Raw genomic sequence first — 26,783 nt, 5'->3', positions numbered from 1 at the left:
CCACTCAGAACACCGTTGCAACTGCTGAAAATCCTCTAGGATCCACTCGAACAGCATCCCATAGTACCCTATCATCCAATCCTAGAAACCACTGAGAACAGCTCAGCAACAATTGAGCAATATCTTATCAACCACTCAGAACACTCTAACAACCGCTCCTCAAACTGGCCAAACTACATAAGCCCTAAACAGCCTTCAGAATTCAGACAGGACTTTGTCAGGCTCTTCTCGTTCTGTCCTGCAATCATCTGAAATGCTGGACTTACAGCTGCAGAGAGCATGATGCTATTACGAGACACACTATAAATTGTCTCACTCTTTTTCACACTGAGTTTGTGTACCGTATTTCAGGCGTGGGCTGATCCGCCGGGTTATCCGGCTGGGTTTGGGATTCAATCTCTGTATGTGAGCAGGATAAATTTAGTGGTTGGTCACTGGCTCCTACAGAAAGGGGCTTTCCATCAGAGAGCTGTAAAAGGGATCAGGCTGCCGTTAAGCAACATAAACCTCCACCAAACCCACAGACCTCTTTCTCTCAACACACTCCACACACCTACATCAGCGTGAACCCATCCAAACACACTACAGATCCCATATATATCCATCATTCAAGCTCACAATCCGTATTGGGTTTTTGTTCCAAGGATTTATTATATCTACAAATTTTATGAAGGTCAAAACAAACTTTTTACCATGCCATTTTGTTTTTAATTCCTTTGTTTATGTAAAGATTTTACTGTTTTACCCCTACCCCAAATCCAGACTTTCAATCTTAAAATGACAAATTATCCATAACAAATTGTACAAAAAAAATTACAACTGCCCACTAAATTGTAATAATAATTTGTAGTAAAAATAATTAATATTACAATCAATACTATTAATAATAACATTAACAGTTAATAATATACATAAAACATAAGACGACATAATACATAAAAACATTAATAATAATAATAACATTAATCACAATACTACTACTAATAATAATTATTAAAGTAATAGTATTATGTATAAAATAATATTTTCACACTTTTTGCTTAATTACAGCTTGAAATGGAAATGAAATGGAAAGAAATTACACATTAATTTTATTTTTGTTGTTGTTATTATTAAATAAGCTGCATTTTAAAAAATGCAATGTTATGGAAATTAGCCTTAGCAAGACAAATAGTAGTTATTTTCCACCGCAACTTAAAACAGACAATACATAATTGAGATGTGATGTGAATGACAATTCACTATAAATAAATAAATAAATATTTTTAATTAATTAAAAAATCTTTTAAAAAGTTGTAAATAAAGATTATTGGTGTACATTTTTCAATTTTTCATTTAATGCTGTAAATAAATGTATAGTTGTTTACTAGCAGTTTCTTAATGAAAATTGTTTCTATAGAATTTTTTTCAGTGTTGTGTTGGCAGTTCAAAAAATTACAATTCTTCTGGGATGCATGTACACTGTTAATCATTGTTGGTAGGCAAAATTAAACTAGTAATAGCATGAAAAGAGTTTTTCTCTCTCTCTTTCTCTCTAAAAACCCAAAGGGCCAAAAGTGCCTGTAGTTGAAGCAGCGCCATATGCACACATTCACAATCCAAAAACACACATGTATGTGTGTGGAGAGCTCCGAAATACAAGTGCAATGGTACAAAACATCCTCTTACACAAAGGTCAGTGTGAAGAACAGCCGCATGATGCTATTTACTTAAGAGTGACAGGCGGGTGGCTGATTTGGCCGAGGGCAGCAGTCAAACCGCTGTGTGCTGGTGATTATGTTGTAGCCACAGATTTGATGGCTCAGATAAAGCAGATGTGAGATGGAGATGGAGGCGACAGGTGAGCGCACTGAGGGAGGGGTGAAAAATCAAGGGGATTTAGGCAAGAAGCTCTATCTCTCGCTCACAGCTTTTCCAGGGTGGCTTGTGGGTGGAGAAGAGAGAGAGAGAGAGAGAGAGAGACAGAGACGCCGAGACAGGGGAGAAGTCGTCTGTGTGTAAATCTTCATTTGGAGGGAGTGTTGGATTAAAAAGGCAGGCGTTTTTGTCCCGAGGCTCATCATTTAACATATCACCGTCCCACAGGGATGGACGGTGGGACTCGGCTTTAGTCTTGTCACTCTTACTTACAGAAAAAGTAAGACTGGCTTTCAATGAACTGCCCAGAGCTTCTGGACGGACACTCAGGAGACATCATTCATATTTTATGGGCTGGATGGACAGAGAGACAGATGGGCAGATGGACAAATAAATGGATAGACAAGAGATTCATATTCATCATCTAATTTAATATTAAACTGAAAAAAACTATTAAAAGTATAAAAAAAAAAAATAAATAGATAATTTTCTATATACATACACAACAAAAGTTGGGGTTTTTTTGAAGAAATTAATAGTTTTATTCAGCAAGGATGTGTTAAATTGATCAAAAGTGACAGTAAAGACATTTAGAATGTTACACAATATTTCTATTTCAAATAAATGAAATTTTTCTTCAAAAAAAGTTTTGTTCTGAAGGATCAAGTGACACTGAATACTGGAGTAATGGCTGCTAAAAATTCAGCATTGTATCACAGGAATGAATTACATTTTAAAATATAATGAAGTAGCACACACTTATTTTAACATGTAATAATATTTCACAACATTACTGCTTATACAGTATTTTTAATCAAATAAATGCAGACTTGGTGAGCAGAAGACACTTCTTTGAAAAACATTAACAATTTTACCAATCCCAAATTTTATTTTATATTATACATATACAGTTAACTTAATAAAAAGTAAATATTTTCTTGATAATACTTTAACAATCTGTTGTAGCTTTATGCCATATAAAAGCCAATTATTTACTTCTGGGAACAACATGTCTTTAAAATTGAGCACTTGTTCACCCAGTTTAAACTGTAAACAATAACAATAAACGGCAGCTTTTATATTTTTAGAAAGAGGTTTTAAGATGGTATATTTGGGCTTCCTTAACATGAAAGAAAAAAAAAAAAATGTGACTTGTTTGCCAGACTCTCTAAAAAGTTTCCCAAAAATCAGCGAATCTCTGAAATCTTCACAAAATCTATATTTTCCTCCAACCAGCCCATCGATTTCACCTCACACCGCTGCAATGTTATCAGTGCTGTCTACATTCTCTCTCACACAGTCTCTATCCCGTGGCTCTCTATCTGTCATGAGATGAGAGTAGAGTGTTCGTCTGACACAATCTTTCTTCATTACAAGAAGCTATAATGTGTGTCAGGCCCACACAGACAACCTTCCCCAGGAACTCTCCAGAAGCTTTGATGCACACAGGTCAGAGCTCTCCGGAGCACATCGAGCGCGGCCCACGCGGATGCTGCGTTTCTGTTAGCGCTCCACTGAACACAGGTTGTGCGCAGCTCAATGATCTCTGCAACGGTGCAGACTCTGATCTGCAGGAGAAGAGGCGGTGGGCCCACAGGCGAGAGTTCCTGACACTTTCTCCTTTTTCTTTCTCTGCCCGAGGCCACTTTTGGTATGGTAATTAGCCGGATGCACAGGTCCGGCTCAAAGTGTCGCTTGATGTGTGATTAAATGTGGTCCAAGTTTTGATTCATCCCGAGAACTTGTGAATGGAATCTAAAGGTTTATTTAGATTCGCTGATATTCATGAAGGAAACACTCCCTCAAAGCCCGCACTAAAATGCTGTCTGACACATTAAATGTGTTCTGTGTTTTGATTCATCCCAGGGACTTGAATCTTTCTGGTGAATTGAATCTAAATATTTGTTTAGATTTGCTGATCAGTAAGCCTGTCAACAAAATGTTGCTTCAAAGCCTGCGCTAAAATGCTATTTGACAGTACAACGGTTGGTTATGGTAGGAAGAACTCAGCAAAACAGCCACATTCTTTACAAACGAAGGACTTACGAATCACAGAAATGAAGAAGAACAATTAATTCTCTAAAAAAATTTACCTTTTTTTTTTTTGAGTGCATACTAATTATTCTTAAGCATTAATTAATTAATTAATAATAATAATTATTATTATTATTTTATTTTTTTTCAATAATATATAACAATTAAGGGGCATAAGTATTTAAAATAATTTTAATGTAAAAAAAATAAAATATAAAAAAATAATTCTAAAATGCAAAATGTACTAAAAAAGTTTTAATGCAAGCATTTAAATACAATGAATAAATAAAGATTCACAATATATTGTTTAAATCAATTGCAATTGCTGCCATTGCAATGCAAAAATTGTCATTAAAATACCATGGAAATATTAATAATAATAATTTTTTGCAATATTATAATTATGGGTGCAATATACTGCAAATGCAAATTGGGATGCAAATATTTAAAATTATTTAAGTATTTAACTAATTATAATTAATAATGAATAAATATTCAGTATATTCATTCAATTGTGCTGCCTTTAACATACCTTTGGCAATTTTACACATTGAAATACCACAAAATTATTATTATTATTATTATTATTTACAATATTATAATTATATACAGGTGCTGGTCATATAATTAGAATATCATCAAAAAGTTGATTTATTTCACTAATTCCATTCAAAAAGTGAAACTTATATATTATATTAATTCATTACACACAGACTGATATATTTCAAATGTTTATTTCTTTTAATTTTGATGATTAGAGCTTACAGCTCATGAAAGTCAAAAATCAGTATCTCAAAATATTAGAATATTACTTAAGACCAATACAAAGAAAGGATTTTTAGAAAGCTTGGCCAACTGAAAAGTATGAAAATGAAAAGTATGAGCATGTACAGCACTCAATACTTAGTTGGGGCTCCTTTTGCCTGAATTACTGCAGCAATGCGGCGTGGCATGGAGTCGATCAGTCTGTGGCACTGCTCAGGTGTTATGAGAGCCCAGGTTGCTCTGATAGTGGCCTTCAGCTCATCTGCATTGTTGGGTCTGGTGTCTCTCATCTTCCTCTTGACAATACCCACAGATTCTCTATGGGGCTCAGGTCAGGCGAGTTTGCTGGCCAATCAAGCACAGTAACACTATGGTCATTGAACCAGCTTTTGGTACCTTTGGCAGTGTGGGCAGGTGCCAAGTCCTGCTGGAAAATGAAATCAGCATCTCCATAAAGCTTGTCAACAGAAGGAAGCATGAAGTGCTCTAAAATTTCCTGGTAGATGGCTGCGTTGACTGTGGACATCAGAAAACACAGTGGACCAACACCAGCAGATGACATGGCAGCCAAATCATCACTGACTGTGGAAACTTCACACTGGACTTCAAGCAACATGGATTCTGTGCCTCTCCACTCTTCCTCCAGACTCTGGGACCTTGATTTCCAAATGAAATGTGAAATTTACTTTCATCTGAAAAGAGGACTTTGGACCACTGAGCAACAGTCCAGTTCTTTTTCTCCACAGCCCAGTTAAGATGCTTCTGATGTTGTCTCTGGTTCAGAAGTGGCTTGGTAGCCCTTTTCCTGAAGACGTCTGAGCGTGGTGACTCTTGATGCACTGACTCCAGCTTCAGTTCTCTCCTTGTGAAGCTCTCCCAAGTGTTTGAATCGGCTTTGCTTGACTGTATTCTCAAGCTTGCGGTCATCCCTGTTGCTTGTGCACCTTTTCCTACCCAAATTCTTCCTTCTAGTCAACTTTGCATTTAATATGCTTTGATACAGCACTCTGTAAACAGCCACACCTTTCAGTAATGACCTTCTGTGACTTACCCTCTTTGTGGAGGGCGTCAATGTTCGTCTTCTGGATCATTGCCAAGTCAGCAGTCTTCCCCATTATTGTGGTTTCAAAGAACAAGAGATAGCCAGAATTTATACTGTAGGGATGGTCATTTATTCAAACTCAAATGTAAATATCCTAATATTTTGAGATACTGTTTTTTGACTTTCATGAGCTGTAAGCTCTAATCATCAAAATTAAAAGAAATAAACATTTGAAATATATCAGTCTGTGTGTAATGAATGAATATAATATACAAGTTTCACTTTTTGAATGGAATTAGTGAAATAAATCAACTTTTTGATGATATTCTAATTATATGACCAGCACCTGTACATAGTAGAATTAAGGGTGCAATATACTTATTTAAATATAATTATTTAAAAATAATTACTTAGATTATCATTATATTGTATATTATTACATAGGTAATTATAATTAATACTGAATAAAGATTGAGAGTATTGTTCAATAGTGCTGCTATTGTCATATAAAAACGGCTATTACACATATTGAAATAACTATATAAATATAAAAATGTAAACAGCATTTTCGATTCTCAACTATAATACAGCCTAGATTCTATGCTCAATATAACATTTTTTGTTGTTGTTTTGTTAGATTTTTTCATGCCCAGTTCATCCTTCACCAACGATACCATTTAAGAATCACATCCAACATGTGCACAGTGATGTCAATGCTCTTTCTTTCTCTCTCTCACACACACACACACACATTAGTTTAGCCACTGTTGAAGATTCATCAAGGCCAAAATCCACAATAGAAGACTCTAAATCCAGCCCTCATATCTTCTCTCACCTTCATATTGGCTCAAGCTTAATGAATGCAAATCTTCCCTCCACTACCTTCATCAGATGCCAGATGCAGCTTATACCTTCTGAAAAAGCCAAACACTTTTCCCCTCCTCCCTCCCCGTACGCAGAGTATGGCTCCGTTCCAAACCCTAGTGCGCTGCCTCGGTGTATGCTGCCTACATACAGTCAGCTGCCTTCCGGAGCAGCATCCTAACGGACATGAAACCTCGTTACTCACGAGCGTTTGGAACGCTCTACATAGGCAACCCTGGTGAAATAAATATTGCTAAATAAATAAAATCCAACTATCTATATAATTATGCATAGTCAGAAAAACTAAATAAATGCTTAATTTTTTTAAGAAAATGTGAAAATAAATGCAATAGCAACTTGATTGTAATTTAAAATACATGTTTTCTATTTGAACATATTTTAAAATGTAATTTATTCCTGTGATCAAAGCTGAATTTTCTGCGTCATTACTCCAGTCTTCAGTGTCACATGATCCTTCAGAAATTATTCTAATATACTGATTTGATGCTCAATTATCAATTACTATTGGTGCTTAATTATTAATAATGGTTCTTATTATCAATGTTGAAAACGGTTTTCGCTGCTTAATATTTTTGTGAAAAGCATGCAAAATATTTTTTCAGGAATTAATCAATGAACAGAAACAGCAATGAACAGCATTTAAATAGAAATCTTTTGCAACGTTATAAATGCCTTTACTGTCACTTTTAATCAATTAAATGCATCCTTGTGGAATTTTACATTTACATTAATTTACATTTTTGAGTATATGTTTTAAACTTTTGGAAATTATGAAGCAGCAACTGTTTTCATAATAAGAAATGTTTATATCAGCATATTAGAATGATTTCTGAAAGATCATGTGACACTGAAGACTGGAGTAATGATGCTGAAAATTCAGCTTTGCATCACAGGAATAAATTATGTTTTTAAATAAATTCAAATAGAAAATTGTTACTTTAAATTGTAATAATATTTCACAATTTTACCGTTTTTACTGTATTTTTGATCAAATAAATGCAGCCTTAGTGAGCAAAAGAGGCTTCTTAATTTTTTCTGATTCATGGTAATAAATGTTATTTTTATTTACTTTTCTACAATAGTTGACTTGCATGTTTTGTTGGGTTTCTGTTTGATTTCTAATTCAAAACCTGCATCCTGAAGCAAAACAAGTAGAAAACCGCTGTCTTAGAAGAGAGCATGATAATACTGCGCAGCCATGACGTCTTAAAATGCAGCCTACGTAGGCAGCTCACTAGGCTGTGAACGAGAGGCTCTGAGTGTGTGTGCTTTACTCCAGTGAGGACAGAAGCATTATTTCAAACACCCACCAGTTCAGTACAAGGGTCAAAGATGACTCAGTTCTTCCACCGGTGAAGAGGTGCTAAGTGGCAAACTGGGTTCACAGGGGCAACGCTGTTTCCCGTGCAGGTATTCAGAGCGAGCGAGCGAGCGAGGAAGACTTGAAGACTAATTATGCTGCTCTCTTGTTCCACTGTTAATATTTTACCGAAGCACACAGATGATATGACCTTCGCAATTCATTTTACAAGCATTTATGCTTGCTTTCTCACCGCTTGTCTCCATCTCTCCTTCTCGGCTTTTTCACGTTTGCCTCTAAATCCAGTTTGCCATGGCAACCGGGCTCAATTTATGAAAAGTCCTTGCTTTCACCCTGCTTTGTTCAGTATGGCTGCTTTTCACACCTTTACACAAGGATTCAAAACAGAAGCTTCATATGATGATAAAGATTGATCCGACTTAAAACCCGTAAACAAGGCTGAACCGTGTTTAGGCTGAATCTTTGAGGAGTTTGACTGAACGTCCTTGCCTCTTAATAACTCCTATGAAGTTATAATTCACCTTGTGCCGTGCTTTTCGATTGATTCGAGTTCATTCTGCGGCCAAAACCTTGAACGATGTGCTCTGCTGCTCTGGTTGAAGCTCTAATTAGATGCAAGGATGAAGAATGAGTATTTAGAAATACTGTGATGGATTGTGCCACAGGATAGTGGCTGTAAACAAACATGTTGTAAACGTATGGCCAACACACTAACATGCATTTTGCATTGCTCAAACCTAAAGTGGGCGATAGAGACACCCCAAAACCCTAGTGCCATTGTTCAGGCAACTAGCTATAAATATGTAGATTTCATTCCATTTTACAACATTGCTCTGCCAAGACAAAAGAAGATCTGAAAGGCAAAACTGGCTGCAGAAGACAATTTATGCATACATTACGAACTGCCTTTTAGATTGCAACAATGCATAAAAAGTTTGCATAGCTAGAATTGAATGTACTCACATACTCATACGGAGTTTGTGTTTCATATGTTTTTGAGCTAACGTACACAATGTCTACAAAATTGCATGTCACATCGTACATTGTAGCAAATGTTCATTGGCAATAGACCAACCAGTTATGGGCTACAGTACTTCAGTACTAGGAAAAAAATAAATAACATAAGATAAAAAATAAAATGCATGAAATAAAATAAAATAAATGGAAAAAAATATGCAATTATTTAGCTAATTATTAAACTGCACAATCTATTTTTACATTATTTTAATGAATGAAAATTGGTGCAAAAATCAACAGTGAATTTACAGTGAATTTCACAAAAATTAAAAGAATTTTCACTAAAAACTTAAATTAGTAGGCCAGAGATCAGAATCTTCACAAACTCACTCTGACCAACCACAATCAAGTTACTAAAATACACAACCAATAAAATACATAGCAAACAATTCTCTTGCATGACATTTCTATTCTATTCTATAATAATACTATTTAATTTTCTTTAAATATTAATATTTTCTATAAAAAATAATTAGTTAAATATTAATAATTAAATATTGATAATATTATCAATAATATTTCATATAGAAAGAAACTGTCCCCTTCAATGCAGCTTCAATGTAGTATGCTACTTTTGTTATGGAGTAAAACACTTTTTTTTTGTAGCTCGATTGTAGCTTTACTACTTAAAATGAAGAGCATCTTGCAGCTTGGCTGCAGTTTCAAAACACACACACACACACACACACTTGGCTTGCCACTGAAGAGTCAGATTAGAAATTTTAATTTGCAGAAGGCTTTGTGTCGGTGGTGAACATTTGTCTCATGCTGGAGAGAAGCAGATGAGGTCATGTCAGGTTGACGAATGACCAGTGATGACTGCGAGAGACACTCTGATTGGTAGAAGTGGGAATAGTACATAAGCTCGCTCTCTCTCTCTCTCTCTCTCTCTCTTTCTCTGTCTAATACACACAGAGATTTTGAGATGAAGGCAGAAGAGGACAGACCATGCTGAAGGTGACAGGCCATGCATCTTTCTCTCTTGTACCCCTCATTTCTAAGCTTTCTGAGAGAGGATCCCATTGCACAAACGCTCCTTAATTACGTCATCTTCCAATTCAGAAATGGATTTTACAACATTAAAATTTAAAATGAGGGGGAAGTTGTTCGCCACACCCACTCAGAGCGATTAAAATGACACATTCAATAGGACTCAGGGGGGACCATCTGTAGTCTGTAAGGCCTTTCTGGTGAGGACCCGAGTCTGTTTGACATCTGAGTTTGATTGGTGTGAAAGTGGTTTTCCAAACTCGGTTCTTCTTGAAAAAGTCAAGTTCATGGGGTTCATGCAAACTTTGATACGGTTTGCAATTGATATGAAAGAAATCCAATTTGTGGAAATGGGCTGTTATCGATGATGCAAAAACTTTGCATGATTTTACCATTTGTAAGGTGTTCAAACAGCAGGTACAACATGAGTGTATAATCCTCGTTAAACATGGTAAAAATCACTGTAACAGACGGCTTTTAGTTGCTTACACTGCAAAACAATCGTTTCTTAAGTTTTCTTTTTTTTTTGTCTTGAATTCCTTGAAACAAGAACTTTTTGAGAAAAAAAAAAAAAAAACTGTTATACAAAGACCATTCAGAGAAAATATCTTAAATTCGATTTCTTCTTCTTTCCCCAAAGGGCAAATTGTTATGCTTTTTCTTTAAAAAAAAATACACAAACCTCAAATTTTTGCATACAACAACCAAAAAATAAATAAAACAAATAAATAATTAAATAAAATCAACAGTGGTAAAATAGCTGGAATTAGGTGTATTTTCCTTTACCCAATGGGCAAGTTGGTTTGCTTATTATTACATTTAAAAAAGCAGAAATCTGAGATGTATGCATACAACAAGAAAAAAATATATATTTTTTTTACTTGGTAGAAAGATACATTAATATAAATGAATAAAATAATACATATTTTTATATTTTTTATTATATTAAGCAATAAAAAATTCATACAATTTCTTTATTCTTCTACCAAGTGACAATTTTTGTGTTTCCCATATAACACTGTGCTGTATTAATATAGAATGTAATGTAATAGAATGTAATTTTATGAATAATGTAATAATGTAATCCATAAAAAGTAACTGTAATTTTGATTATGAGCATTTTAAAATGTAATATAATCTAGGTACTCAATTTTTCAAATCTGATTACGTAATACAGATGGTGTGTTAGTAGTAACCAGCCATTGCTAGTACTCTTGGTGGTACTCACATTTCTGACACAAACATACTGCAGTTTAGATCCAAAAGTCAGTCAGATTAAAGGAAATCACTTTATTTTCCACATACAGACGCAGTTGTGTTCTACAGCAGAAGCGTTGTCAATGCACACATGCTGTCGCAGTTATGCCACACTTACGTTCACGGTGCAAAAGAGACACAGACTGTATAACATAACAGACTTGACTGCGCTCTGTGCTGTAAATATGGATGACGCTGACTTGAAATACACTAATTTCACAGGACAGGAGGAGCCGATGGAGCGCAGGACAAATTACTGCGAAAAACACCTTCACGTTTGGAGGACTCATGTCAGGTGCTTCATTACAGCTGGCTGTCGCACACACTCCTCTCCTGAGATTAACCCACATGACGGCCGGATGTCATGAGTGCTGGCTGCCCACACACTGGTGTCTCCTGCACTCACAGCTCAAACAAGATAACAATCTGCCATCTTCAGGAACATTCTGTGGAAAATCCTGCTGTTTTGGGTGCCGTCACACATAATGGCAAGAGGCATCGATTTGTAAACCCGTGAATTATGAGAAAACAAGATCTGTGTGTCACAAAACTAAGGAAGGAACAAATGGAAAATAGCAGCTTTAAACAGATCAGTCTGTAGTGAGCAATACTTGTGCTAAAACATTAAACCGGTTTCATTTGTTTAAACATATTCAATATATTTAAGCCATACTAATCGTACAAGCTTCAAGGTACACATTAGCTACACATTTATACAAGTATGCATGCAAAGTATGTATGTCAAATATGTACCAGAGTGCAAAGCTTAAATCTCTCAAGAAGACATCTGACAAATTACAACATTGATACATCGAAGATGATTTAATTTTGTCACTGTAATAATTCCCATATTTCATAGAATAAAAAATATAGTACAGTCATGAAAAAAAGCAATGAGGAAAATACTCATAATAAAGAGGTGTCCAAAATTTCTTCATAAATATGCCAAAATATGTCTGTATATATATATATATATATATATATATATATATATATATATATATATATATATATATATATATATGTATAGGGCTGTGCGATATGACGATATATATCGGATGGATGAAATAAAAAGTATATCGTTTCATATTATGTTCTATCATTTATTTCGTGGTGTTGCAAAATACATTGTTTACGGTAATACTTTTTAATCATTTTAATCATTTTTAATCATCATACTTTGAACTATTAAATAAACACACTTATATGTGTCAGAATCCCCGTCTTGGCAAGTATCCTCATAAAGACAGCGATTTTGGTCTTAAGCGAGAGGAAACAGCTAACAGAGAAAACGCATATTTAATAGTATATTGGATCCGGACTTCGGTCTTAAAGGGGAAGCTGTCTAATATTCGTTCTGTCTGCCATTCATATTAATCATAGAAAATCTGTCACTGCTCTTGACTAAATCACTTTTGTAACTTTAATAAGATGAAATAATAATAAAAACATAATAATGATATATATATATATATGCGTGTATAGAATCTATACATAATACACGTTAATTATATCTATCATAGATAGATAGATAATTAACACAGTGAAGACTAATTAATTTACACAATGTATGTAGCGTTTCTTATTTATTGTAGTTTTTTGTCCTATTGCTTGCAATTAGTTTCTTATACTTATTTAATCACTGACTGTTTATTTATTTTCAGTGAGTTTGAGTTTTTTTTTTTGTTGTCTATTTTTAGGCTTGTATTAGGTTGATATTGACATTGGTGACAAGGATTATGAAAATTCTATGGTATCAAAGATTTTAATATCATAAAAACCTTTTTAATAGAAAAAAATTACTATATCGTGATATATACCGTTATCGTGATATAAAATTAGTCATATCGTGATATAAGATTTTTGTCATATCGCCCACCCCTATATATGTATACAGAATATATATATAAAATTATCTGATCCTCTGCTGATTTTATACGTTTGCCCACTGACAAAGAAATGAACAGTCTATAATTTTAATGGTAGGTTTATTTTAACAGTGAGGGACAAAATAACAGCAAAACAATCCAGAAAAACGCATTTCAAAAAAGTTATAAATTGATTTGAATTTTAATGAGTCAGAAAAACGCATTTCAAAAAAGTTTTAAATTGATTTGCATTTTAATGAGTCAAATAAGTATTTGACCCCTTCGCAAAACATGACTTAGTACTTGGTGGCAAAACCCTTGTTGGCAATCACAGAGGTCAGACGTTTCTTGTAGTTGGCCACCAGGTTTGCACACATTTCAGGAGAGATTTTGTCCCACTCCTCTTTACAGATCCTCTCCAAGTCATTAAGGTTTCGAGGCTGATGTTTGGCAACTCGAACCTTCAGCTCCCTCCACAGATTTTCTATGGGATTACGGTATGGATACTGGCTAGGCCACTCCAGGACCTTAAAGGGGTGGTTGACTGTTTTTTTTCTAGGCTTGATTGTGTTTATGGGGTGCAGTCTAACATGTGTTAATGCTTCGTTTAAAAAAAAAAACACATTATTTTTCAAATAATTTACCTTTATTCCACACCTCTGTCCCTTCTCTGATAAACGCGCTGATCATTTTCTGCTTTTATGAAGCTCCTCCCTCAAAAATACGCGATTGGTTAGGTGCCCCAGTGTGTTGTGATTGGCTAAACCACCTCTAGTGTGTGTCTAAACGTCCTGCCCCTCAGCTCAGCGGCATGTGCTCTGGTTGTATTGTAAATGGTGTCGCCTATATTTCTTATCAATCTAAGCCCGATTGAGACGCAGAGGATATTAGTGAAGAGGATTGTGCAGAACTTGTGCAAGTATGGCTCTTAATGGTATGTTTGTTTGTTGTTGTCGTCTCATACTTTTAGATACACTGTTATTTGTAAGTGCTACTGCTTCTGTTAGCTTTTAATAAATGATTTTATCATGATTAAAGCTTTAATACAGTATGGCAACCGCATGTGTGTCCATGTATAACGCTTCTCATAACTATGTGAAAATAAGTGTATTCATTGAGCTGATGATCTGAATGAGAGAGAGATGCAGAGCAGGAGGACGCTAGGAACAGGATTGAGAACTGCTGCTTTAGAACATTCATCTTGAAAGTTGTGTGTCCATTAGAATCGTTAGAAGACAGAATCGCAATTCATATATGAATAGATTTTTACGTGCACCCCAAGTTTTCTCTTCCTCTTCTCTAAAGCAGCGTAGTGTCCTTCACGGCATAGTGTGTGTTATCAATTGTTTTCTTGGTGACTATGGTCCCAGCTGCCTTGAGATCATTGACAAGATCCTCCCGTGTAGTTCTGGGCTGATTCCTCAGCGTTCTCGTGATCATTGAAACTCCACGAGGTGAGATCTTGCATGGAGCCCCAGACCGAGGGAGATTGACAGTTATTTTGTGTTTCTTCCATTTGCGAATAATCGCACCAACTGTTGTCAGCTTCTCACCAAGTTGCTTGGCGATGGTCTTGTAGCCCATTCCAGCCTTGTGTAGGTCTACAATCTTGTCCCTGACATCCTTGGACAGCTCTTTGGTCTCGGCCATGGTGGAGAGTTTGGAATCTGATAGATTGATTGCTTCTGTGGACAGGTGTCTTTTATACAGGTAACAAACTGAGATTTGGAGCAATCCCTTTAAGAGAGTGCTCCTAATCTCAGCTCCTTGCCTACAAAAGACACCTGGGAGCCAGAAATCTTGCTGATTTATAGGGGATCAAATACTTATTTGACTCATTAAAATGCAAATCAATTTATAACTTTTTGAACTGCGTTTTTCTGGATTTTATTGTTGTTATTCTGTCTCTCACTGTTCAAATAAATCTACCATTAAAATTATAGACTGATCATTTCTTTGTCAGTGGGGAAATGTACAAATATTTACAATTTAAAATAGCTGTTTTCTATTTTAATATATTTTAAAATGAAATTTATTAATTTGATGCAATGCTGAATTTTCAGCATCATTAATCCAGTCTTCAGTGTCACACGATCCTTTAGAAATCATCTAATATGCTGATTTGCTGCTCAAGAAACATTTCAGATTATTATCAATGTTGACAACAGTTGTAGAAACTGTGATATAATTTTGTCAGCATTCATTGATGAATACACATACATAAACAAATAAGTGACCCCAAACTTTCAATTGACAGTTTTACATCAACACTGACCAATTTTTTTAAAGAATATGTCAAGAACTTTTGCTTATATCGCCTCCTTTAAGAGGTTCTGTATATCACAAGTGTCGATTACCACTCAGAGATCCCAGAATGCCTGATGCAAGAACATAAACCAACATTCATGGAAACAGAACGTATATTTAGCCTCGGCAGGTCGTATCCGACCGTCAGTCCTGACACCCAATCTCAGCCCTAAAAATCTCCAAAAGAGAAGCTAAATATAACAGTCAAGTGATGAAAGAGTCACGACAAGGACCAAGACATGACCTACATACGTTCTTCACACGAGGCCACCACTGCCACAATGTGGGACAGTTCCTCACCTTCTTTACTTTTCTGATCATACAAATGACAGAGAATATTTTGCCCTACATCAGAAAGGAGGTGACGACACAGAGCTGAGAAATATTCTGACAGAAAACATGAGACGGTTTTTATCAAAGCTTCGAGATGACAGACGCGGCCAGAAACAAGTCATCCGACACCGTTCTCTGACATCAGGGAATGTGGGCTTGAACGTAATGAATGCAAAAAAATCATTTGTTTGCATCGCTTGTTCATTCGCTCCTGTTTTCAAGACATTTGCTAATGCATGCAATCAACACCAAATCACTTAATGGACAAAAATAAGGCAGTTTTAGAGGCCAATCAGTCTGATTTGATCATTCACAGAAATCTGCATAAAATTTGCAACACTGTTGAATGCAGTGAGGATCGTCTAATACACTAAGATCTGTTATGATATGATCCATGAAGTCAACATGAAAATCACAACCTATTTTACTTCCATAATCTGACAGTTTTTCAAATGAAATGTATGGAAGGAGATGATTTTATCCATTGGAGATTGACTGGATTGTGAATAGTGGCAGAGTCAGATGATTGAAAGGAAAGAGTTGAATTTATTGGTTGTTTCAGATGTAGCATTATTACATTTTGATTAAAGATTCCAAAAATAAATCTTTGGAGTCTTTGGATAAGATAAATGTTTGGAATAACATGAGTCATGCACAATAAGACCAGCAGCACGAATTTACAAAGTAAACAGGATCTATTTCGATTTCATGTTGACTTGAAGATCTCAAGAGACTGTATGAAGAGCCTGAAGGCACAGCAAAAATAAACTTTAACTATATCACGCATTTAAAATCACTCATTCACGATCCTGAAGCTTGCTTCTCTCTACAGGACGTGTTTCCCACCAGGGGAGGGTATTAAAACCCCCCAAAAAAGAGTCAAAATAAAAGAACTGAGGCAACGACTCTCACAAACATCACACTGACTCCATGTGGTTGAAGCTGGAAATGCAAAAGACATGCATTTATTTCTGAATTTTCAAATCCTCAAAGGTCAAAAAGTCTGAGAACACAAGTAAAATGCCTTTATTTAGCATTTTTCTTATTTAAATGAATCTGAAAGACTATTTGATTAAAATGTTGAACTGAAAACTTTATATATTTTAGAATAAATTTCTTTAATGACAGCAGCACTGCAGATAATGTGAACAAGAACTAACGAATGTGATCAAATCCAGCATGATTAGAGATGTTTCAATGAGCATTTAGAGTTTCAGTGGAAGCAAAACATCTGACCAAAGAGTCACATGATCAATGTCACTGATTTACCAACGTTTGAAATAGTGCACTATTGTTGTTAACTAAAACAATTAAAATATCATTTTCATAACTTGAAATGAGGCTAAAATAAAATAAAATATAATATAAATTTACAATGAAAAACTTATAAATTTAAACAAAAATTAGAAACGTTGCCTCAGCAACAAACTGAAATAAAAAGTTGAAGTTTAAGTACTAAAATGACTCTAAAACTGAAATAAAATAAATAATAATAATAAAACAAAAAAGAAATTTAAATATTTAAAAACATTAAAAAATTATCAAAGCACGTTACAAAATAAGTTGAAGTACTAAAATTACTAAAACTGAAACAAATTAATTGAAAACTAAATAAAAAATACATACAAATAATAATAATAGCAATAAAAATGATCAAAGCACATAACATAACAACATTACAAAAACTTAAATGAAAACTGAAAATATAAAAAAGCCAATTCAAAATAATATAATAGCATATATAGTATAATATTGCACTGATGCTGTGATCTTAAATCACAGTTTCATTTTCCCAAGTGTAAACTTTTATTACTTATGAAAAACAATGCTTATTTGATCAAACAGCCCAACACAGACTCAACCAATGATGTGAGTCTGGGGGAGGGACTATCTCTTAGAGTAACCAATGGCAGCCAGGCAGTGGAGAGGGTGTTCGGGAAACCTGTTTGAAGGTGGTTATTATTTTGCAAAATCCGATTGGCAACACTAGTGATAGAAATGACACACTTTTCTCAGACCACACAAATAGGCATACAATCCATTTCAGACTTTGCATCAAACGAACATCCATACTATAAAACAGCTCATCCAGTCTCTGCCACGACTGATTAACCATCGCATGACCGTGGCATTACTTCCTAATCACAAACGAGTTAAGGTCTTGCGCTCGAGGTGAACCTCTGATGAAAATTGTGTCGTATTAGCGACCGTCGGGCCATCATTCACTTCCAAACGCGCCGTGATCTTTCACCGACCCCCATCAACCCCAACTGCTAATTTGTCTTCATTAGAAGACGCTTAAAGATCTATTTCCCTCTGAACCCATCAATCCGAGTCACGCTCAGTCTCTCTGCCATGTCTCACAAATCAGAATTAATCCCACATAATGCGCCGACCAGACGAGAATGTGGATAAGAAAGACGGATTCATTTTCTTTGCAACACAATGTGCGGGAATTACCACAGTCAAAAAGTCATGTTGACACGCAATCAATGCACAGCGGGAGAAATTACAGTTATCATCAAGCTCCATTTCAGATCGACGGAGAATTCCTGGCTAATGTAACGGCATATGCTTACTTGTTGCGATGGCATTCGGTCCTGTGCAATTACCATCAGGAGCATGCGTCTAGATCTTCATTCTCCTGCGATGACCTTGATGCAGAAAAAGTCACGGTAATCAACCGTCAGGATCGGATGGAGGAAGCTAAAGCCAGACCCATGGCAAAAAGAGCCAAAAAGACAAGACAGATTGCTGCTCATTAAGATTTATGAATGAACCAAATGAGCAGGTTTTGGGTCACAGAGCTGTATAATTGAAGCGAATAAGACCACACTCATGTTCTTATTGAAATAAATGGATGTACACTTCATAAAAGAGCCAGTGACTTCCTCTGACACGCAATAAAGACTCTTTTTAAAAACATTTTAAATTAAATTGCAAATTAAAGGAGTAGTTGACCCAAAAATTAAACCTCTCATTATTTACTCGCCGTAATTTCACCAGAATTTTCATAAATCTTGCTTAAGACTGATCAAGCTCCAAAATGATGAAAGTACACCATAAAAGAACCAAAAAAAAGTAGTTTGTGTGACTTCTGTATTATTGTCAGTCCTGTCTTCCTGTGTCTTGTGTTTCCCCTACTTTCGTGCCCATATTTGGTTTGTTCCTGTTCCTGTCCTCGTTTAGGTTATTAGTTAATTTGCTCCAGGTTTGTTTTGTTTTCCCCTGATTTCCTTGTCCTTAAAAGCCCCAGTCCATTCAGTTTGTCTTTGTTGGGTCTACTTGTTGGATGTCGTGTGTTTCCTGTGTTCCTGTGATGGATTTTCCCCTGTGATTCCAGTATTAAAGTCTGTTCAATGTTCCTCCACGTCTCTCTCTCGTTCCTCCCAATGAATCGTGACAATTATGGCCTATTACAAGTCTTCAGAAGTCATATGTTAACTTTATGTGAGGAAAAGAGGTAAATATTTCACTTACTAACATAAAGCTACAGTCGTATGAACCACTTTATATCTATAATCTATATTCTGCTCAAATATATAAAGTAGTAGGATATATACTGCATATAAAATCTTAACTACTTGATTGTTATTGAATAGCTCAATATAAAGTTCTCCTTATACATTTCTCGGAAAAAAGTCTGGAACAACAGGGTCAGTAAATGTTTTTGGATGAATTAATGCTTTTTTTAGGTGTTCATATCAGATGCACAACATCATAATTGTAGATAACTCACATAATTGCTGTCCACTACATAAGGTGCCGCTGTGCACATTAAAAGCTCTGTAGTGTGTGTGTGTAGTACTTTCCTATTCCTGCTGAGAACAGCCACAAACACATTTTTCCCGCCCTGCTAAATCCTGACTTAAGAGGTGATAGATAAAGCTTTGTGGTGCAGAAAAACAGTTTGTTTATAATTAAGTTTGCTGTTAAGACCTCCTCTAATCCTCCTTCATTCAAGGGTTCAGCAGCAGAACAACAGCGTAATCCTCCAATAGCAACTCAACCTCAGCAAACTGATCATTTAAGACCAGCAAGTCCGAAACTGACCACAGCATGTGTGCCAATTCACATGCTCCCAATGAAGTGCCCACTGCCCCTACACATTCAGTAGGGGATATCAAAAAGAGTTTGTTTAAACAAATATATAAATAGGAATAAAAGAATATAATCATAAATAAATGTAAATGCAAATAAATAATATTAATGACCATATTAACGACATATTACTTCAATTCAAGTATGGCCAATTCATATTATATATAAAACATAAAAATATTCTTTAATATGTTTTGGACTTTGGATATGTTTAATATGAATTTTTCTTAAAAATCCTTTGCCTTAAAATGCTGCCTATGTAGGCAGCTAACTAGATTTGTGACCGAGCTGATGAATACATTATTGGTTTAGTAAGAGAAACTAGTAGTACCACAAGAGGTTGAACATAAACTGAGTGCAATTGTTTAAAACCTCTAGAGCACACTTTTATTTGTGTTATAGCCAACTTTCGAGTTTTTAAAGTCACTTAGGGGTAGAGATATGCTCTCTTATTGATCAGGTAGACTCTTTAATTGCACCATTCAGGCACCAGAGACACATAAAGCAGCTGTAAAGCTCTACACTGAATGAATCTCTTGCTGTGACCGTGAATTATGATTCGAAACGGTTAGTTTCATGCCTCCCCTAATAAGATTTCACTTCACAAACACAAGCCCCCAACAAGAGCAGGGAGAAATGACTTGCAAATAACTCTAAAATGGCTTTAGTGCAAGAGAAGGCGCTCCGTTCCTGAAAAGGATCAATAGGCTTGCAAAAAATACCCTGTCAAACAAAGTAAAACAGAACTCTGGCGTTTGAACAAGTCTCCACCGAGTGGAGAGGAATATCACAGTCATACTTCAACAAAACTCCTGCATTTCATCCTGTTATAGCTCCCATTTGGAAGAAAATAGCATCTCTTAAAGCAGTTCACATTTGCTCAAAAATAAAAACGGTGCTCATACCAGCGTAGCTTTTAAGGCATCCAAAGAATGAAAATCTTTACTTTATCCACTCACTCTCAGGTCGTTTCAAACTTGCTTGCTATGTTTTTTTGTTTTTTGTTTTTACTGTGGAGCACATTTTGAACATTTTATACATCTGCTAAGCTCCAAAAAGGGGAAAAAGCACAATTTAAGCAATTTATCATACAAGTAGCATAAAAGTAGTCCATACAACTTGCTCTATATTATTAGTCTTCTGAAGCCACATGAAAAACATATATAACCAAAACAGCATTGGTTGAGTGTATCACAATCAAATACGATTTAAAAATGCGGTAATTTTTTCAGTAGTGCACATTTTTTAAACTTCCATACAAAGACAGTTCTCAAGTACATCAGCCACAAAAATCAAAAAGCACCATTTAAGCAAATTTTATGTGCATCAAAATCAATTGCAATGCATCCGAACCCAGCAGGCACAGGACATCTATATAACGTCATACTGATGTTGGACATGACGTCAGACAGACGTTGCATTTTGGTTGAGAATGAAAATCGGGTTGACGTCAGTATTTGATGCCAATTAGACATTGATTTAACATTGGACTTTGGTTACACAAGCTAAAAACAACAAATATCAACGTCAGCTGACGTTGGTATTAGACATCAAATCAACACTGACATTAGATGTTGAATTGACATTGAGTTTTGGTCACCTGATGTTGCAACTGAAATTTAACCAAATATCAACGTCTTATGACGTTCAGGGGTGGACTTACCCATTAGGCAAAGGTAGGCGACTGCCTTGGGCCCCCAAAAGCCAAGGGCCCCCTAAAATGCTTTTCATATGATGCGCATTAAGCGCGGACACGCGAAAGGTTGCTGTTTACGGTGTTTATTACCACAACAACCGTCTGTGTGTCCGAGTTGAACGTGCTTCTTGTGTATCCTGCTTGTAGCGAATTAAAATATTATGCATCTGTTGAAGCTGGTATTGTCTTTATCTTATGTGTAGCCTATTTGATTTTATCAGACGACAGCAGGATTATAAATCAGGATTTTTGTGCAGATTAACATCTTGGAAAGGAGAGCTGGTTATGTAGTCTTAATGGGTCACGCTGCAGTCACTATTTCATATTCATGCCGTTGTCTGACAACAGAAACAGTAAAATATATCAATGAAAACAGTTTTATTGAGAATTTAGCTGCATCAAAATACAGTATGTGGCACAGAGAGGCAAACAAATGTAATAATAAATGTACATTTTGCATGTTCAGAAGAGAGCTACCCTGTCCTGCAAAAATGTAAACAGGTTTGTGCATAAATTGCTCAGTGCAAAGAAAGAGAAGTAATAGGAACTTGGTATATCTATGTTTTTTTCGTGTCTAATAGACATGAACAAGTTTTGACCTATGACCTATGAAACATGTCTACTCTTCATGCTCTATGTTGACTATGGTTCAGGCCCGGCTCTACCTTGGGGGGGTTAAGGGGGGCATTGCCCCCAAGAAAGAATTTGTGCCCCCCATTTATAGGAAATAGGAATGTTCATTTCGGTTATTTTATTTCTCCTAACCGACGGTCGTTACGCCATACTGTTAACCGACAGGATTATGTTAATATTAAATTAAATTTAAATTGATTGGTGACTGTGACCCATTAAAAATACCTAAATTTGTTTTCCAGGGATTAATTTTATACACGCAAAAAGCAGCATAAACAACATGAACGTGAGGATTCACATGCACGCACCTGCAGCGCTTCTGCGAACAGAGAAAAACATAAGCTATTTCATATAAAAGAAATAGGCCCATATGCAAAATATATTTTTCTAAATAATTAATGAATTAACAAAACGAAAGAAAAAAAAATGTGCAACAATTAGCAGCCTATATGCAGAATTTCGGTTCATTTTGCGATGCGCTCTTGAGAAAGTGGCATCCTGTTTGTTTCCTTTATTTCATAAAAGCACATGTTTTGTTTTCATTGTGAATGTACACAAATAAAAGAAATATTCTGAACAGTTTTGAATAATGTCTTACTCTTATATGGCCACAAATGAAAGAGTAGGCTACTGTAAGTTGTTTCCACTTTTATAAGGAAAAAAATAAATGAAAAAATCAAGTGATTGTGCCGGCGCATCACGCGCACAATTAAGTATACGTAAGCAATAAGGTACTAGAGGCCGCGCTGTATTGTGAATAAATCACGGCTGAAGGGCGTTGTTAGGCATGACACGTAGCGGAGTGCCTGCAACCCCTTCAGGCGTGATTTATTCACGATACAGCAAGGCCTCGAGTACCTTATTGCTTTTATAAAACGGTTACCACACAATTAAAAATATTAAAACCCAAAATGTATGTATTGAAATGTTACTTTTTTGAAGCAAGTTCGTTAAATGCTGTCCTTCCGCTAAAAAATAGTTCCTGACAGCAACAGTAAACAGCAAGATGTTCCGAACATGCCTCTCGTCTAATGGAGCTTAAATAAAAACAGAGCTCTTATCATCCGCTGTCATTTATTTTTTAAACACCATATATGACATTTTCTCACACACATACATCTGCTTATCTCTCAGCTTGAGAAAACTTCTGTTTTCTGTCTTTTCATTTTAAAACAGACCGATTCGCGGCACAGCACGAGTTTGCAAGCGTCATTACAGTGTAAACTGATGGACATACAGAATCATACCTGAAACAGAAAACTAATAAATTCAGTAATATTCCCTCCTCACTTCGGAAACTGCAGTCTTTCACTCAGACGCGCGCCGCACACACATCAACATATCTCTGCATGAGAAGCGTTTATTTAGAAGGGCGGGTTCTCAAAATTAAAGATGAAAGATGCAACATAACACCAGCAGGGGTCAGTCATGCTTCATTAAATAAATAACAGACAGTTAATTCTGCCGAAATGCATAATACATTAAACAGTTTTGATGCTATTGATTGTTTATGTTGCTAAGGGTGTTGCTCAGTGATACACAGAACGGTTTGGTGAAGCGGTGATAGCCGTGCTGTATCGTGAATAAAACACAGCTGCCGACCAATCAGAATCGAGGAATGGAACTAACCGTTTTATAATCGACAACAAGCCTGTTGATTGTTATAATAAAATACAGGCAGCCAAACATATTGAAAAATCATGCTATTTTATTTCCCCTCACTCCACAACAAATCCTTTAAATTTAATGATAAAAAGAACTCAGAACAAAACAAGAATAAAAATATAAGAAGCTAACAAGCCAAAACGAATTAATTTAAACTTTTGTACTTCATGCTCCATATCCATGTAAAACAAAATGAGCTTGGCATAATATCACGGGGGTATGTATGGTGGTCAAGCTGAAAGGCACGGACTACAGGCTATTTAAACTGAACAGTGCACTGTAAAAAAAATAATGTAAACCTACTAAAGGAACATCAAATTAAGATTGAGATGTTTGAGCGGTAACTCGTCTTTTCCTTACCATGTATAAAATAATTTCAGATGCAACTGAATAATATGAATACACTGTAAAAAGTGATAAGTTGACTTAACTTAAAAACATTGAGGAAACCTGTTGCCTTAAAATGATTAAAAACATAATAAAAAAAAAAAGTTAAGTGAACTTGACAATTCAATTAACTTATTTTTTTTAATTATCATTTACTTAAAAATTTTAAGGCAACAGGTTTCCTCCATTTTTTTAAGTTAAGTCAACTTATCACTTTTTACAGTGTATGATTTAATGCGCTTCTGAACTGGGAAACGGTGCTTTAACGTGATGAACACGGACGCTGCCTATAGGCCAATTCTGTCATGTGACACCCCCTTTTCTCGACAAAAAGTGTTTCCAAACAAATTTTTGCGACATTTGAAGTATCGATATGGAATTTATGCGCTAAAGTTAAACGGAAAAGATTGTGTCGACACATGAGAAATTTAATAGATAATTGGCATTTCCATCGTCTATATCGTAAATATTTTAAAGAGCTAAATAGTTTTTCGCAAAAAAATCCTTGGATGGAAACCAGTCTTTTTTTGTTTCTAATGGATGAAGAACAGGCTACTATAGCCTATATAATTTGCGCAATAGGTGAAATTATGTAGGCCTATGGAAACAGCTGAAGGGCAATTCTTTTGCAATACACCAAAACTTATGCGACAATTCGTTTTTTTTAAGGATAACGTCATCACGCACACCATTTTATCGGTAAAAGCAGGCCAGTTGGTTGGAAACAGGCTGGAGACAGTTTTACGCATTTTACGCATATTCTCTTTATCGATAACAAAACAGCGTAAAAACTGGATGGAAAGTTGATGATTACGATCATTGCAGTTTCTGAATGTGCATTTTCAATAATCCATGCTGCGACCCAATTCGCATACTATCTGTCCTAAATAGTATTCGAAAATAGAATTAGTATGTCCCAAATCATAGTATGTTTAAAAAAGTATGCCAAAGATTCCCGGATGGTCTACTACTTCTGGCTAGAATTCGAAGTGCAGATCGATACACACTCTAACGGCTAATAGTGCCCACAACACATTGCGCAGTGGACGAGGATTCGATTACAACTACAAACACGCATAAAAAGTGTTTAAAAAACTACAAACATGGTGGATATGCGCGACCAACGGACAGGTAGAGAAAGGGATTTGAGTGATAAATAATCAATGTCTAACCTGTTATCCACGTTATAATTTCATCTGCAGCAACACTTTTATAATGATACGTTTGGTCATTAATTTTGAAATGCATCATTATGCAAACACATGAGCAGTGTTATCAGCATGAAAGACCCGCGATGTGCTTCTGTATTCCTCTCCAGTAAGGTAGGAAATCAAATTAAACGAAATGTGGATGATGTTAACTGTGACAAGATGATTGACAGGGCAGTTTAAACAGTTACAGGATGCACGTCTAAGCAACAAAGCGTCCGTTAAAGAAGCAGCTATGATGAAGTAGTATGTCCCAAAGCTTGCCTACTATTCTGCTACATACTCAAAAGTATGTACACAAAAACATACACAAAAAGAGTACATACTTTTAGGGCATAGTATAAGTAGGCGAATTGGGATGCAGACCAATGCGAAAATTCACCCACATAAATCCATTTGAAATAATATAATAATTTATACTTCTGACTCATCCCTTTTCTTTAAAAAATGGTTTAAAGGTTCAATTGTGAGGTTTATCATTTTATGATTTATTTCGTTTTTTGTTAAAACTTGTATCTCAATGATAAATCAATAGCTATTTCATGGTCTGCAACATAAAAGAATAAAAGTGTCTGCTAAATGAATAAATGTAAATGTAAATGAAAGAATCCCATTATAACATGTACATGAAAAATGTAGAAACATTGGACACAACTATGAAGCACTATTGTGCAGCAGCAAGCATCACGACAAAAAAGGAACCTCAAGGTTGATCTAGGTAAATGTGTGCAAATGTATAAGGCCCCATTCCTATATTTGCCTGGGGCCCCCAATTTACTAAATCCACCCCACCACATTGTGTGCCTACAGGGAATATTCAAATGAATAATTACAAAATTTGTTATCTGAGGGAGCTTTACAGTGACTAACAACTTAAATTTCAGTCTTTTCTTCACTCAAAACTGTCACTTTATTTGTAAGTTGTAATATGTGACCCTGGACCACAAAACCAGTCATACGTGTAAATTTTTCGAAATTGAGATTTATACATCATATGAAAGCTGAATAAATAAGCTTTCCATTGATGTTTGTTAGGATCTGACAATATTTGGCTGAGAGACAACTATTTGAAAATCTGGAATCTGAGGGTGCAAAAAAATCTAAATATTGAGAAAAATCGCCTTTAAAGTTGTCCAAATGAAGTTCTTAGCAATGCATATTACTAATCAAAAATTAAGTTTTAATATATTTACGGTAGGAAATTTACAAAATATAGTCATGTAACATGATCTTTACTTAATATCTTAATGATTTTTGGCATAAAATAAAAATGGATAATTTTGACCCATGCAATGTATTTTTGGCTATTGCTACAAATATACCCCAGTGACTTAAGACTGGTTTTGTGGTCCAGGGTCACATATAAGCATTTTTTTCCAGACATTTTTCAGACATTACTCACTCTGACGTTTCAAAC

At 35.4% G+C, this 26,783-nt stretch overlaps 1 protein-coding gene across 1 annotated transcript in view; it reads right to left on the bottom strand.

The window, feature by feature from the left end:
* xirp2b (xin actin binding repeat containing 2b) overlaps positions 1-18,691 on the bottom strand; it is a 90,269-nt gene extending 71,578 nt beyond the window's left edge. Inside the window, 1 exon segment of the mRNA XM_058788003.1 lies at positions 18,256-18,691. The gene's annotated coding sequence lies outside the window, so the exon portion shown is untranslated.
* Positions 18,692-26,783: the final 8,092 nt, after the last annotated feature.

Source organism: Onychostoma macrolepis, chromosome 09 (assembly GCF_012432095.1).
Source record: "Onychostoma macrolepis isolate SWU-2019 chromosome 09, ASM1243209v1, whole genome shotgun sequence".
In the NCBI taxonomy this organism is placed as follows: domain Eukaryota; kingdom Metazoa; phylum Chordata; class Actinopteri; order Cypriniformes; family Cyprinidae; genus Onychostoma; species Onychostoma macrolepis.
The sequence above is the reverse complement of the archived record's forward strand: the minus strand, read 5'-3'. Positions and strand labels throughout refer to the sequence as shown.